Below are 15,710 nucleotides of genomic sequence, written 5' to 3'. Positions count from 1 at the left end.
TTCTCATTCTGTCTTCTGTATTATCATATTTTCTGTCTCTTTATCTTTTTGTGCTACATTTGGTGAGATGATTTCAGATAAGGAATACAGTTTACTAATTCTTTAGTTTTGACTGAGCATTCAGCTTTATACATCACATTTTTATTTCTAGATTTTCTACCTGATTCTTTTTGAAATTTGCATTTTCTCATTCTGTCCTGTTCTTGTGTTTTTCTTTCTAATTTTATTTCTGTACATTCTAAACATAGTAATTTAAAATTTAAATTTTAAAATTTAAAATCTGTTTTACTTGGATCTTGAGGTCTGAGTTTGCCTATTTCTTGTGTCTCTTAAGACCCTCCCTGTCTTTGATGGCTCATTTCTTTATTTCTTTATATAGTTTATTTTATTTTTGGGGGTGGGTGAGGTAATTTGGTTTATTTCTTTATTTACTTAATTATTTTTAACAGAGATACTAGGGATTTAACCCAGGGCCTCATGCTTTCTAAGCATGTGCTCTACCACTAAGCTATATCCTCCCCCCACCTATATAGTTTTTAATTTTGACTTACATGCTTATCATCTGTGGGATTTATTTTTTATGAGTCAGGTTGTGGAGGTATCCCTTTAAGGAAGTTTTGAGCTTCTGCTGAACCCTTAGTGCCATTCCTGGGCTTAGGCTAATTTCTTGGCTTGGGTTCCTGGACTGCTTGGGTGCAGTGATTTTTGAAACCCATACTTATGATCATGGGGTTTCATATTCTGAGAGGTGACATTTTTACCTCTGACTTCTGGCAAATGGTGAAATTCTTTTTTGTGGACTGGAAATTGGAGTTCTGTTATTCCTGTGTAGTTTGTGGCTTTTGATGTTTTATGCATCTGATTCATTTTCAGTTTCTTGTCTCTTAAGTTTCTTGCAGGCATTAAAACACCTGTCCTAAGCCTCAAGCCCCGTATTGGTTTTAGTAGCCCTGTTAGTTATTTGGCTTTGAGTCGCTTGTTTCTAGCGTCAGTGAATTTCCCTTTCTTGCTTTTAGGCTTGCCTGTGTGTGTGTGCGCGCTGTATTTTGCAGTTTTTAAAATGTGTTTGGATTGGTAGATGAGTGCTGCTGTGTCAGGCCTTTCTGCTGTATTCACTGAAAGATCTGTGGCACGTTTACTCACTTGTAGCTACATCCTGTAACTCACTAAAACACAAAAAGTTTCTGAGTTCTGTTAGAATCATGCTACTGGTGATGCAGCTATGGTGTGACTGAGATTGTTTTACCTTGCTTACAAAGCACTGTCAGGCTGAAAGGATCTATCAGTTGACATCGTTAATGAGCCCTTTGCAGCTTGATTGATCAGAGTGCCTTTTATTGCCTTGTGCTGTAGCACAGTTCTTTCTCATCAGCAGTTCTTCTGGGAAGGAATGACTGTGGTGGCCCGCTGCTGGTTTCTGAGGAGTTTAGATATATCTTGGGATAGAGAAAAGATTCCTCATCTTTTCTTGTAGTGATCTAATCTTCAGCTATCCCAGCCGAGTGGGCAGATGCCCATATCTGTAATTCAAGGACTCCAGATCTGCATATCCAAAAGGACATTTCCAAGATTCCACTGGTATCACAAACCCACCTCTTTCTTCATCTAGCATCCTCTTACTGACATCACAAGTCAGCCTTCCTCTTATGTTTCCTGTTCCTGTCTATGCCCTCACTGTCTTCTCAGTAACCCAGATTCAAAACCTGATTACTCCTGATTTCTTTTTCTTCTCCCACAGGCAGTCAGCTGCTAGATCACATTACCACTTTCCCTTAGTAATCCTGTCTTTTCTCCTACCATGACAGAATCAGGGTAATATATTCCAGATCACAGTCTCTCATTATCTCTCCTAATATTCCTCTGTGATCAGTGAATCTATTTATCTTATCTTCTTAGCTCAGACCAAGATCCCACCTTCTTACCCTCCTTTCTAATCCTAAACTTTTGGTGAAGTTCCACAAAATGTCCTTTTTGTGATTGTGTGGTGGGGATATTTTTCCTTTAGGCGTATTAGGACATAACTAGAAAAAGAACCAGAAGTGTATTTCCCGCTTTTGTTTTGTTTTAAACAAGTTAATGAGTCATTATGAAATTATGTGTACGGTAGTCAGGGAGTAGGGGAAAGGCTGATCCTTGAGACTGGAGTTTTAGTCATTAACTAATTGGATGGCTTTGGATACATTTCTTATATTCTCTGAGCCTCAGTTTCATCATCTATAATATGAGCTGTTGAACTAGGTAACTATAGTTAGCACTTATTGAGCTCTTAATTTGTTCCAGGAACTGGGCTAACAACTTTTTATGTATTGTCATTTTTTAAAATCTTTGTATTTGGAAATAATTCTCAACTCACAGGAAAGTTGCAAGGATAAGATAAATGGTATAAAAATGCTCTTATTCCCTTTATCCAGATTCAGCTATTGTTAACATTTAACATTGTTAACAGTGGAAATATTTGCATCTCTGTTTGTGAGGTGTATTGGACTGTAGTTTTCTTTTAAGAGTAATGTTGTCCTTGTGGAATGAAATAGTGTCTTAGTTTGAGTTGCTATAACAAAATACCACAGACTGGGTACTTTATAAACAACATAAATTTATTTCTCACAGCTTTGGAGGCTAGAAGTCCAAGATTAGGGCGCTAGCATAGTAGGATGAAGGCCCTCTCCTGGGTTGCAGATTTCCTCTTGTACCTTCATGTGGTTGAAAGGGCTAGGGAGCTCTGTGGGATCTCTTTTATGAGTGCTAATTCCATTCGTAAGGATACTAATAATCCACCCTCATGACCTAATCACCTCCCAGAGGCCCCACCTTCTATCACTACCACACTGGTCATAAGGATTCTTAACATTTGAATCTGGTGGAGGGGGACACATTCAGACCATGGCAATTGGGAAATATTTTTTCCTTTTAGATTTTCTGAAAGAATTTTTATAGAATTGGTATTATTTCTTTCTTTCATAGAATTCCCCAATGGAGCCACCTGAACCTGGAGATTCTTTAATTATAAATTCAATTTCTTCTATAGATATATGGCTGTTTAGGTTATCTCTTTCTTCCTGGGTGAATTTTAGTAGTTTGTGTCCATTTCATTCAGATTGTCAAAATTATTGTCATAAGGATGTTCATAATGTTTCTTTATTACTCTTTTAATATTTGTTGAATCTGTAATGATGTCACTGCTCTCTTCATGATATTGGTAATTTGTGTCTTCTGTCTTCACCTGATTAGTCTGGCTAGTGGTTTATCAGTTTTAGTAATTATCTCAAAAATCAGCTTTTGATTTCACTGACTTTTCTCTGTTGTATTCTGTTTTCTGTTTCTTTGTTCTCTGCTCCTTTTATTTCTTTTCTTATGCTTGATTACGGTTTAATTTGCTCCCTTCTTCCCATTTTTCTCATGATGAAAGCTGAGGTATTTGAGACCTTCTTTCTTTTCTAAGAATGTATATAACAAAATTCGATGTTGTATTATTATTTTCATTTAGTTCAAAATATCTTCTTAATTTTTTTTTTTTTTGCTTGCTTCTTTAAATTATTGGTTATTTAGAAGCATGACATTTAGTTTCTATGTATTTGGGGAGTATCCAGAAATCTTTGATTTTTTAGATGGAGGTACTGGAGATAGAACCCAGGACCTCATACATGCTAAGCATGCACTACCCCTGAGCTATTACCCTGCCCCCCTCTTATTGATATTTAATATAATTCCCTTGTGGTAGAAAGCATACCTTGTATGATTTGAATCCTTTTAAATTTATTGAGGCTTGTTTTATGGCCTTGGAATATATTGTGTCTTGATAAATGTTTCACATTACTTGAAAAGAGTGTGTATTCTGTTCTTTTGAGTTGATGTGTTCTGTAAATCTTGAGTAGTTTGTTGGTAAATAACATTGTTCAAATCTTCTGCATATATTCTTAACTGATTTTTCTACTTATTCTAGCAATTATAACTATATAGAGAGGATGTTGCAATCTCTTAATTGTTGATTTATTTCTTCTTTTAGTTTTGTCAAATTTTACTTCATGTATTTAGAAATTCAATTAAAAAGTCTATGAATATTTAGGTTCCTCTTGAGGAACTGACTCCTCTATCATTTTTTCAGTTCTTTTTTGGGGGGAGGAGATTAATTACTTTTTTAATGGAGGTGCTGGGGATTGAATCCAGGACCTCATGCATGCTGAGCATGCCCTCTACCATTTGAGCTATACCGTTCCCTGGCTCCTCTATCATTTTTAAATGATTGTGTTCATCTCTGGTAATATTCTTTGCTCCAAAGTTTACTTATCTCAATAATAATATAGCCACTCCTGCTTTCTTTTGATTAGTGTTTGCATGGTATATATTTTTTCTCATCCTTTTACTTTTAGCCTGTGTCTTCATATTTCAAGTTGGTTTTTTGTTTGTTTTTGCAGGTGCCATACAGTTGGGTTGCTTTTATCCAATTTGATAATCTCTGCCTTTCTGTTGAAGTGTTTAGGCCATTTACATTTAATATGATTACTGATGTTACGGAGTTTAAATCTACCATTCTGTTCATTGTTTTCTGTTTGTCCCATCTGTTCTTTGTTTGCTTTTCCTTCTTTTTTGCCTTCCTTTGCATTAAGGATTTAAAAACATATTTTTTTGATTCCCCTTTTTCTCTTAGTTGAACCTCTTTATTTTGTTTTAGTGGTTGCTTTAGTGTTTATTGTATAGGTATTTAACATCACAGTCTGCCTTCAAGTACTATTATACCACTGTACCTGTATTTGAAGAACCTTATAGCAGTGTGTGTCCACATTCTCCCTCAGTCTTTGTGCTGTTGTTATCAGACACTTCACTTCCACAGATGTTATAAACTCCACAGTACATTGTTACTAGTTTTCTTATTTAAGCAGTGCTTTTGAGAGTCTTTAGAGAGATTTAAGAAATAAGAAAAAAAGTCTTATTTTTCCTACATATTTTCCATGTCTGGTGGTCTTCATGGTCTATGTGTAGATTTGTATTCTTATCTAGTATTATTTTCACTCCGCCAGAAGGACTTTCTGTAATGTTTTTTGTAGCGCTAGGCTGCTGGCAATGGTATTTTAAAACATTTATGTGTTTGAAAATTATTTCCCCTTCTTAAAGGATATTTTCGCTAGATACAGAATTCTAGGTTGGGTTTTTTTTTTTTTTTTCTTTCTGTTCTTTAAAGGCATTGCTTCACTGTTTCTGGCTTGTAATATTTCTGATATGTCTGCTGTTATTTTGGTCTTTGTTCCTAAGCAAGTAATGTATCTTTTCTCCTCCTTTTTGTTAATTTTAAGATTTTTCTTTTCATTACTGCTTTTCAGTAGTCTGTTTATGATGTGCTTTAGTGTGGTTTGTTTCATGTGTCTTGTGCCTGGATTTCTAAGTGTCTTGGTTGGATCAGGTTTGATAAATATTCAGCCATTATTTCTTCAGATATTTTTCTCCATGTCCCCACCCTCTTTGAAGACTATAATTACATATATATTTGGCCTCTTGTTGTTCCAAAATTTATTGATAATGCTGTTCGTATTTTTTCCAGTCTTTTTACTTTCTTTGTTTTGGGTAGTTTCTACTGTTACATCCTCATGTTCACCAAGGTGTTAGTTCTATTCGGATTTTTTTTTAATGTGTTACATGTCTCTAGTTAATGTGCTCAATTATAGTTATACAGGCATACATTGTTTTAGTGTGCTTTGCTTCATTGTGCTTTGCAGAGATTGCATTGTTTACACATTGAAGGTTTATGGCAACCCTGTGTGAAGCAAGTCTGTTGGTACCATTTTTCTGACAGCATTTGCTCACATCATGTCTCTGTGTCACATTTTGGTAATTCTTGCAATATTTTAAACTTTCTCATTACTATTATATTTGTTATGGTCTCTGATCAGTGATCTTTGATGTTACTATTGTAATTATTTTGGGGTGCCATCAACTGCACCCCTGTAAGACAACAAACTTAATTGAGCTTGTGCGTATTCTGACTGTTCCACTAACTAGCTGGTCCCCCATCTCTCTCCTTCTTGGGCCTCTCTATTCCTTGAGACATAACAATATTGAAATTTGGCCAATTAATAACCCTACAATGAATGACCTCTGAGTATTCAAGTGAAAAGAAGAGTCACATGTTTCTCACTTCAACTCAAAAGCTAGAAATGATTGAACTTAGTGAGGAAGGCACATCAAAAGTTGGGACAGGCTGAAACCTAGGCCTCTTGCACCAAATAATTCACCAAGTTGTGTATGCAAAGGTAAAGTTCTAGAAGGAAATTAAAATTGCTACTCCAGTGAACACAGAAATGATAAGAAAATGAAACAGCCTATTGCTGATGTGGAGAAAAATCTAGTGGTCTGGATAAAAGATCAAACCAGCCACAGCATTTCCTTAAGCCAAAGCCTTATCCAGAGCAAGGCCCTAACTCTGTTCAGTTCTGTGAAGACTGAGAGAGGTGAGGAAGCTGCAGAAGATAAGTTTGAAGTTAACGGTTTGGTTCGTGAGGTTTATGGAAAGAAGCTGTCTTCATAACATAGAAGTGCAAGATGAAGCCACGAGTGTGATATAGAAGTTGTAGCAAGTTATCCAGAAGATCTAGCTAAGATAATTACTGTAGGTGGCTCCATTCAATAACAGACTTTTGATGTAGATGAAACAGCCTTATACTGGAAGAAGGTGCCATCTAGGACTTTTCATAGCTAGAGAGGAAAAGTCAATGTCTGGCTTCAAAGGACATGCTGACACTCTTGTTAGGGTCTTATGCAGCTGGTGACTTTAAGTTGAAGCCAGTGCTCATTTACTAATTCCAGAAATCATGGGGCCCTTAAGAATGCTAAATCTACTCTGCCTGTGCTCTAGAAATGGAACGACAAAGCCTGGATGACGGCGCATCGGTTTATAACATGGTTTACTGAATATTTTAAGCCCACTGTTAAGACCTAAGTGCTTCAGAGAAAAAGATTCCTTTTGGAATGTTACTGTTCATTGACAGTGCACCTGGTCACCCAAGAGTTCTGATGGAGATGTATAACAAGACTAATGTTTTCATACCTGCTAACACATCCTTTCTGCATGAATTAAGCAGTCATTTTGACTTTCAAATCTTATTGTTTAAGAAATACATTTTGTAAGCTGTAGCTGCATTAGATAGTGATTCCTCTGATAGATCCTGGCAAAGTAAATTGAAAACCTGGAAAGGATTCACCATTCCAGATGCCAATAAGAACAATTGTGATTCATGTGAAGAAGTCAAAATATCAACATTAACAGGAGTTTAGAAGTTGATTCCAACCCTGATGAATGACTTCGAAGGGTTCAAGACTTTCATGGAAGAAGTAACTGCATATGTGGTGGAAATAGCAGAATTAGAAGTGGAGCCTTAAGATGGAACTGAATTGCTGCAGTCTAATGATAAAACCTAAACAGATGAGGTGATGCTTCTTATGGATAAGCAAAGAAAGATGGAGTTTACTCCTGGTAAAGATGCTGTGAAGATTGTTGAAATGACAACAAAAGATTTAGAATACTACATAAACTTAGTTAATAAAGCAGTGGCAGGGTTTGAGAGGATTGACTACATGTTTGATAGAATTTCTGCTGTGGGTAAAATGCTTAACAGCATTGAAATCATTCATGAAAGGAAGAGTCAGTTGCTGTGGCAGACTTTACTGTCTTATTTTAAGAAATTGCCAATTGCCACCCCAGCCTTCAACCACCACTCTGACCACTCATCAGCCATCACGAGATAAGACCTTCCATCAGCAAAAAGTTTATGACTCGCTTAAGGCTCAGATGATGGTTAGCATTTTTTACCAAATAAATTTTTTAAAATTAAGGCATGTGCGCTGTTTTTTAGATATAATGCTATATAGCACACTTAATAGACTACAGTGTAGCATAAACATAACCTTTATATGCACTAGGAAACCAAAAACTTTGTGTGACTTGCTTTACTATGATAATCGTTTTATTGTGGTGGTCTGGATCTAAGCCCACAGAATCTGCAAGATTTGCTTGTAATAACTTTCAGTATCCTCTCCAGTAGTTATTTCATTTGTCATTTTGGGGTCTGTTTTTTTCCCCTCTCTCTCCCTTTTTTTTGGTTGTTATGGATCAAATTTTTTTGGTTGTTTGCATTCCTAGTAGTTTTTTGTTGGATGACATTCATTGTGAAGTTTTCCTTGGATTCTTGTCTGGATATTTTTGTATTCATGTCAGTATTTTTGAGCTTTGTTCTGAAATGCAGATAAAGTTACTTGGAAATGTATCTTTTTGAGTCTTTGTTTTTAGCTGTTAGGTAGGGTTCCTTCCTGCCTTTGTTTTTATAAAGCTGTACAGATTTTTTAATTTCCTTTTCTTTCTTTTACAAAAATGACCTGTATATGTTCTTTTCATTCATTCTTATTTAATGCTCATAACAGTCTTTTTCCTTACAGTTCTAAGATTTTTACTCAGGCAATAATTACCATCTGGCCTAACTGTTGCGTTAGTCTCTTAATTGGTACTCCAGTTTTCAAATTCTTTCCGTCTCTAATGTAGTGTTCACATTGCTGTCAAAGTGATTCTAAATTACAACTTTGATAATGCCACTGAGTTGCTTTTCAGTGCCTACAGCAGTGGGATTCACATTTAAAAAAAAATTATTCCCCCAGTGGTAATAAAAAAACCTGTGTGCATGTGTGTGTGTGTGTATATATACCATACACTTGTTCATTTACACATTATACATATATATATATATATACCACTAGATGTAAGTTATAAATATATGTATCTTTTATAAGTATGTCCATTATGAAGTACACCCTAAAACAAATTTTAAAGTATTATAAAATTATACTTTGTTTTTTAAAGTGATTATAGTTAACTTTAGAATGGAATTATTAAATGGTAGAGGATCTATTATTTTTCAGCTAGTCTCATCTAGTTATCTTATCTTTGAATGCTTTGGGCTGACTTCTTTTTGGGTATGATTGCTCATCGTTTACTTACCTGATGAAGAGTTTATATTCTTGGTGTAAAAAGATCAGCTCTGTTTTCTCAGTGTCCCTTGTACTTGCATTATCAGTATTACTTCAAAACTGTCTTCTCTTTGTGGTAATGTTTGTAAGCTTGGTTAAAACTAGATAATAAACTCTCTTAATCCACCTGACTATACATATGAAACATGCTGAAAACAAAAGAATTTCAGGATACTGAGTATGTTGTAGGGCTGATGTAGACTTGAGAAAGGGCAACAGTATCAATCTATATACAGAATGGGTAAGGCTTCATTTCTTATGTTTTTGGATTAAAATATGCATTTATGTGCTTTTTATTTTGGCAGTTACTGGCCCCATCGATAGACACACCTGTGCCTGCTTTTTCTTAACATTTTTTTATTGAGTTATAGTCATTTTACAATGTTGTGTCAAATTCCAGTGTAGAGCACAATTTTTCAGTTACTGCAGTTATTGTGCCTAATTCTTGATCACCTTCTGATTCTTCTGTTTGGTAAAATAGTTTAGACATTTTAAATCAGTTAGCTTTTGCTGTGTAACAAGTCATCCCAAATGTGATGCTTTGAAACAACAATTGTATGTTTAACTTCAGTTCCTTGTGAGAATTGGTTGAATGGGCTATCTTTCTGGTATGATATGGTTCAGATTATTTGAGATTATCTGGGCTAGATCTCTCAGGTATCCATGGTCAGCTGGAGGGATTGGCTGGGGGGCTGGCTCTGTTAGGCAGAATTTTAAAATGACCCTAATAACACATTCCTCTCTATAATCTCTTTCTCTGGCATGGGAGTGAGATTTGCAGTTTGCCTTCTCACCAGTAGGATATGGCAGAGATGAAAAGATTTTGCAGATGTATTTAAGATCCTTTGTCAGTTGACTTTAACTCAAAGAGAGGTAATCTTGAATTGACCTGACCCAATCAGGTGAACCCTTTAAAAGAAGATTTGAAGGTCAGAGATGGAAGAAGTAAGCTGCCATATTGTGAGAGGCCCACATAGCAAGAATTGCAGAGGTCCTTAGGAGCTGAGTAAAATACCCCAGATGACAGCTAGGCCACAAGAAATTTTCTGCCAGTAACCGTGTGATCTTGGAAAAGGACACTGAGCTCCAGAAAAGAAAGCAGCTTGGTTGACACATTGATTTGAAACTTATGAGTGAGCAGAGAACCCAGCCAAACTGTGCTCAGATTCCTCACCCATGGAAATTGAGATGATAAATGTGTGTTGTTTTAAGTCACTGAGTTTTTTGGCAATTTTCTATACAACAGTAGAACACTAATATGCTTGATAGTCTAAGGTGGCCTCACTATAATTTTGTCTTTTCCAGAATGGATTAAAATCATACAATATATTACCTTTTAAGATTGGCTTTTTTACTCAGCATAATGCCTGAGATTTATCCAAGTTGTGTGCATCAGCACTTCCTTTTTACTACCTTATTGGGTAGTATTCCATTTCATGGGCATACCATAGGTTGTTTATTCACTCTTCCACTGAAGAGCATTTGGGTTGTTACCAGTTTGAGGCTGTTACAAATAAAGCTACTGTGATAATTTGCATACAGGTTATTTCTTTGGGATAAATATCTGTTAGTACAATTGCTGAGTCATATGGTATGTGTGTATTTAACTCAGTCTGAAACTGCCACACCGTTTTCCAGAGTGGTGGTACCATTCTTGTTCTCACTAGCAGTGTATGAGTTCTGCTTTCTCAACAGCGCTTGGTACTGTCAATATTTTTACTTTTATCCATTCAAATAGCTGCATAATAGAATCTCAAAAGGCCTTTAATTTGCATTTCCTTAATGGCTAATTATGTTGAATATCTTCCCATGTACTTTTGTTCCATTTGAATATTTTTTTTTGGTGTTTAAGTTCAAGTCTTTTGTCCATTTTCTAATTGGATTGTTTTCTTATTATTCATTGTGAAGTGTTGTAGATATAAATTATTTGTCCGATATGTGATTTGCAAATATTCTTCCAGTATATGTAAATACAAAAATTTCTTTTTTTTTTTTTTTAGGAATATCTTTCATAGAGGAAAAGTTTTGAATTTTGATGAAGTCTACTTTATGAATTTTTAAAGTTTATAGATTTTTTTTTGTAATTGTGTGCTTCATGTCTGAGAACTCTTTGCCTAACTGGATAAAAATTTTCTCATTTTCTTCTAAAAGTTTTATGTTTTACATTTAGGTCTATAATTTCTTTTGAGTTTATTATTTAATTAGGTGTACATTTATGTTAAGGTTTTTTTGGTTTTGTTTTTTGGCTTTTTTTTTTTTTGCCTATGGGTGGCCACTTGTTCGAACGGCGTTTGTTTGTAAAGAATATCCTTTCTCTGTCAAATTACTTTTTCACCTCTGTTTTAAAAAAAAATCCTGGCCATAGTTTGTAAAAGGTTCTTTTGGTCTCTTTTCAATTTATCTATATGTCTGTTCTGTCAGTAACATATTATCTTAATAACTGTTGTACAGCCGTATGATACACTGTAAAATCAGGTCGTGTAATTGCTCCAACTTTATTCTTTTTCAGAATTGTTTCAACTGTTCTTGATACCTTTGCCTTTCCATGTAGAACTGTCTTAACTATATCTACGAAACTTTTTGTTGAGATTTTAGTAGTAAATACATTGAATTAATTGATCAGTTTGGAAAATTGACATCTTAACTATGTTGAATCTTCTAGTCTATGATCATGGTATGTCTTGTCTTGTCTTTTTTTTTTAGATTTTTTTGATATTTTCAAACCTAGCATTTTGTGTGTGTGTTTTTAGCATACAGTCTACATGTTTTGTTAGATCTATACCATAATATTTAATTTTGAAGAAGTTACTGTAAATGGTATTGTGCTTTTAGCATTGGTTTCTACTTACTGATTTCTAGCATACAGAGAGTATTGAGTTTTGTGTGTGTGTTGACCTGTATTCTGTGAACTTGATAAACTCACTTATTCTAGGTTTTTTCTTTAGATTCCTTGGGATTTTCTATGTGGACCATCATGTCATTTGTGAATAGAGCCAGTTTTATATGTTCTTTTTGATCTGTGTGCATCTTGTCAGGTGGCTCATATTTCATCTTGTCCTGTTACTAATGATACCTACTTTTATCCCTTGGTTAAGGAGCATCTTCCAGACTTCATCACTGTAAAACCTCCTCTTTTTCCCTCTTTAGTAACTATTTTTTGGGAGGGGCTTTGAAGCTCTTTGATATCCCATTCTTCTAAATTTTGGTTTATTTGTATGTTTGAAATCACGGTTTTCTGTTTTATTCAGTGGGTTATAATCCATTATTACTCATTTAGATGTTCAAATTGTCCCTGATTTGGCTGGTGGGAATTTTGTCACTCTGGCTTCTGCGTTTCTTTAACATATTTCCATCATTCTTGGAGTACTGTCATCTTTCTGGCAAAAGATGATCTAGGCTCACTGTGTACTTTCCCTGCTGTAGCCTTATTATTGTTTCTCCATGGAGTCCTGGTTCTTTTAATGTGTAGTGGTATTTAGAAATCAAGATCTAGGTTTTAGATATGCTTGCAGTTCTTGGGGTCTTGCCAATCCCAGTTCCTCTCAGTAGGAAGAGGCTAAGGAATATTTGAGTGTATTTACATACATATATATATGTGCACTTACATCTGTATTTATGTCTAGCTTTATTCAAAGCCATAAATTTGCACTAATAACACAAATTCTAATGCAAGCCTACAAAGTTCATTCTACTTTTCTCCCTTTCCATGTTTGTAACTTCTTTCTCCAGCGGTGAGAATCTGACTCCTATTTTTCCTATTATTTCTAATATATCTCTAATATATTTACTTGTTTAATCTTCCCACTCTCTTCTATGACTAATCTTCTCTCCCATCACTGTTGCTGCCCTCCCCTCATGAAGATGCCCTCTTGACCCCTCTTGGACTCCAACACTCTCTGCTGGGTTGGCCCCCCTGGATGATGGCCTCACCTGCTCAAGCTCTGATCCCCTACAGCAGTCTGCCTTCTCATATAAACGCCCTCCTCATCCATCTTGGGTTTGGATACCCTACCCCTTGTCATTCCTCCTTTGGAAATTTCACCCTTCTTGAGCTCTGATTCCCAAGCAATGGGGCCCTCATGTGTGGATACTGTCTATTCCCCACTCAGCCTCTGACGTCCTACTCTTGGCCGCTAGGGCTCCTCTCCCCACCCTTCTTGTACACACCTAATGGAAGGAATGAGTAGTTTGGGGAAGAAAATAGTGGCCCTTCCCTTTTAAAAAATTAGTTTTTGGGTTTTTTTTGGTTTTCATTTGTAGATTTTTAAATTAATATAGTCTACATACAAGTCCTTTGTCAGATACATGTATTGCAAATTCTTTTCCCAGTCAGTAGGCTACCTGTTCATTTTCATTAAGCTGTCTGATTAGAAGTCCAGTTTTGAGAAAGTCCATTTTATCAAATTTTTAAAAGTACACAGTTAATGTTTTTAGAAATCTTTCTTATCCATGACACAAAAATACTTTATTATCTTTTCTTCTATAGAAGCTTTCTATTTTTGGCTGTTTAAGTTTGGCTCCCTACTTTACAGCTAATTATTTGCTCAATTCTAGAATAAAAATTTAATAGTTTCAGAATTACCAATCCATTTCACTGTGAAAAACAAATTAACTAGAGTTCAGTATGTTCATAGTTCATTTAGTTCTTTAGCCCAAGTGTATGTAGTTAATATGCTGTGTTTAAGAAACTTGTTGCTTGGGTTAGATCCACCCCTGCCACACCCCTTCAGTGTGGTTGTGTCAGTCATTTGAAATATATAAAGCAAAAAATTTTAAAGTATCACAGTATTTTCTCTTCTCAAGGCTGTAGGAAAACAGGCAGTTTCTTACATTGTTGCTGGGAACAGATAATCAGCACAACTTTTTTTTGAGGGGAATTTGTCTATTAACAAAATTATACTTGCACCTACCTTTTGACCCAGCATGTTTCACGTCAAGAATTTACCCTGAAGATACATACACCTTCACTGATATAAAAGTACAGATTCACAAGGTTATTCAGTGCACCAGGGTTTCTATTTGTAAAATATTGAAAGCCATCTAAATACCTGCACATAGAGAAGTAGTTGTATAAGTAAACTTTGGTACATCTGCATTTTGGCATACTATGCTGCTGAGAAGAGAATGAGGAAGAATATCTATAAAAAGAAAGAGTGATTTCCAGGATACGTTGTTAAGTAAAAAATGTATTTTGCACTTTGCCTATCTATAGCATGCAATTTTTTGTCTAAGGATGAAGGAGAAATTAGATATGTATATTATCATTTGTGTAAAAAGAGACATAAGAAAAATAAATCGGAAAGTAACAAGATTGGTTACCTAACCAGGGGATGCGTAGGAATGGAGTAGAAAGTTACGGGGTGGGAGGGAAGAAAGGGATAAAGGGGACAGTGTCAATTCTCTTGAGTTTGACCTTTTGTGTAATTTTGACTTTTATAACTATGTTATATTTCACATTTACTTGAAAAGTAAAATAATGAAGATGAGGAATAAAAACCAAAATGCATTACAAGCAGAAAAAATGAAGCCTAAAGCTGTTAATAGCTGTGAAATTCCTCTTATATGGCCAAACACATCAATTTCATTCTTTCTGAAGGTTGGTCCTGTAGCTGTCTCTTCTGTTCCCAGTATGGACTGTTGGAGAGTAACCAACTGTTGTGGTTTGTCCAGGGTTAAGCAATTTCCTGGGGCACAGAACTTGTAGTGCTAAAATCAGGAAGGTCCCAGGCAAACTGAGGCAAGTTAGTTACCTTGTCTGACATGCATACAGCTGTTTTCCTGGGACTTCTCTGATTCTCACCTTAGGAATTTTCATCACCTTTCTCCTGTGTTATAGCCTCTCTTTCCTGTATCTCTTGCGGCCGTTGTTTTTGTTGTTCGTTTATATAACACACATTCTTCAGTTGCTTCCTGAGAACAGGTGTAGAGGAGGTAAAATTTTTGAGACCTTCCATGTCTTCAATCTATGTTTCATACGAATTACTAGTTTGGTTCAGAATTCCAAAAGATGTTCTTCTATTACATTCTCCAAAACTGCTCTTGAGAAGTGTGATGATGCCATTCTGTTTCTTTGTTATGTGATGTGTTTTCTCTGACGGGAAGATTTTAGGATCTCTTTCTCAATCCTGTGTTCTGAAATTTCATTGTGTGGGGCTGTGGAATGGGTCTTTTTTCATTCATTGTGCTGGGCATTTTGCCTTACTAAACTTGGAAATTCAGATCTTTTAATTTCTCTTTCTAGAACTTCTGTTTGTTGTATGTGGGACTTTTCTTGATGCAGCCTATTTTCTCTTTATTTTGAGTCACTTCTCTGGGAAATAACCTACTGGTTGTTGATTTTTTTTTAAGTCTCATTTTAAATTACTAGCACATTGTTCATGTTCTCTGATGTTCCTTTATTATTTTTTTTAAATGGCATTCTGTACTTGTTTTTGGACTATCTCTGTGAAAACATTTGCTGTGAAATCTTCATTATCTCAATTTCCTTTCAGTTCCTCCTTTTGTTTTTTTATTTTGGTTGCTATCCTTCAGATAACAGTAGCGCTTACATATCTGGTAGTCCTTGATAGGTCATTCACAGTGAGAACAGATTCTGTGCTTGCAGGCACTATTTTCTGGCTGTGACAGAGTGGGAATCTAGATTTTTTTTTTTTTTTTTTTTGGCATCCCCCAATTATCTGAACCTTAAAGGTGTTTTCTTTTAG

At 35.4% G+C, this 15,710-nt stretch overlaps 1 protein-coding gene and 1 non-coding gene across 8 annotated transcripts in view; one reads left to right on the top strand and one right to left on the bottom strand.

The window, feature by feature from the left end:
- Positions 1 to 15,710, top strand: part of ASXL1 (ASXL transcriptional regulator 1) — a 60,576-nt gene that overhangs the window by 25,419 nt on the left and 19,447 nt on the right. The window lies entirely within an intron of this gene.
- TRNAS-AGA (transfer RNA serine (anticodon AGA)) lies at positions 447 to 519 on the bottom strand. The gene has a single exon. It is a non-coding gene; the product is annotated as a tRNA-Ser (tRNA).

Source organism: Camelus dromedarius, chromosome 18 (genome assembly GCF_036321535.1).
Source record: "Camelus dromedarius isolate mCamDro1 chromosome 18, mCamDro1.pat, whole genome shotgun sequence".
NCBI classification, from domain to species: Eukaryota; Metazoa; Chordata; class Mammalia; order Artiodactyla; family Camelidae; genus Camelus; species Camelus dromedarius.
The sequence above is the reverse complement of the archived record's forward strand: the minus strand, read 5'-3'. Positions and strand labels throughout refer to the sequence as shown.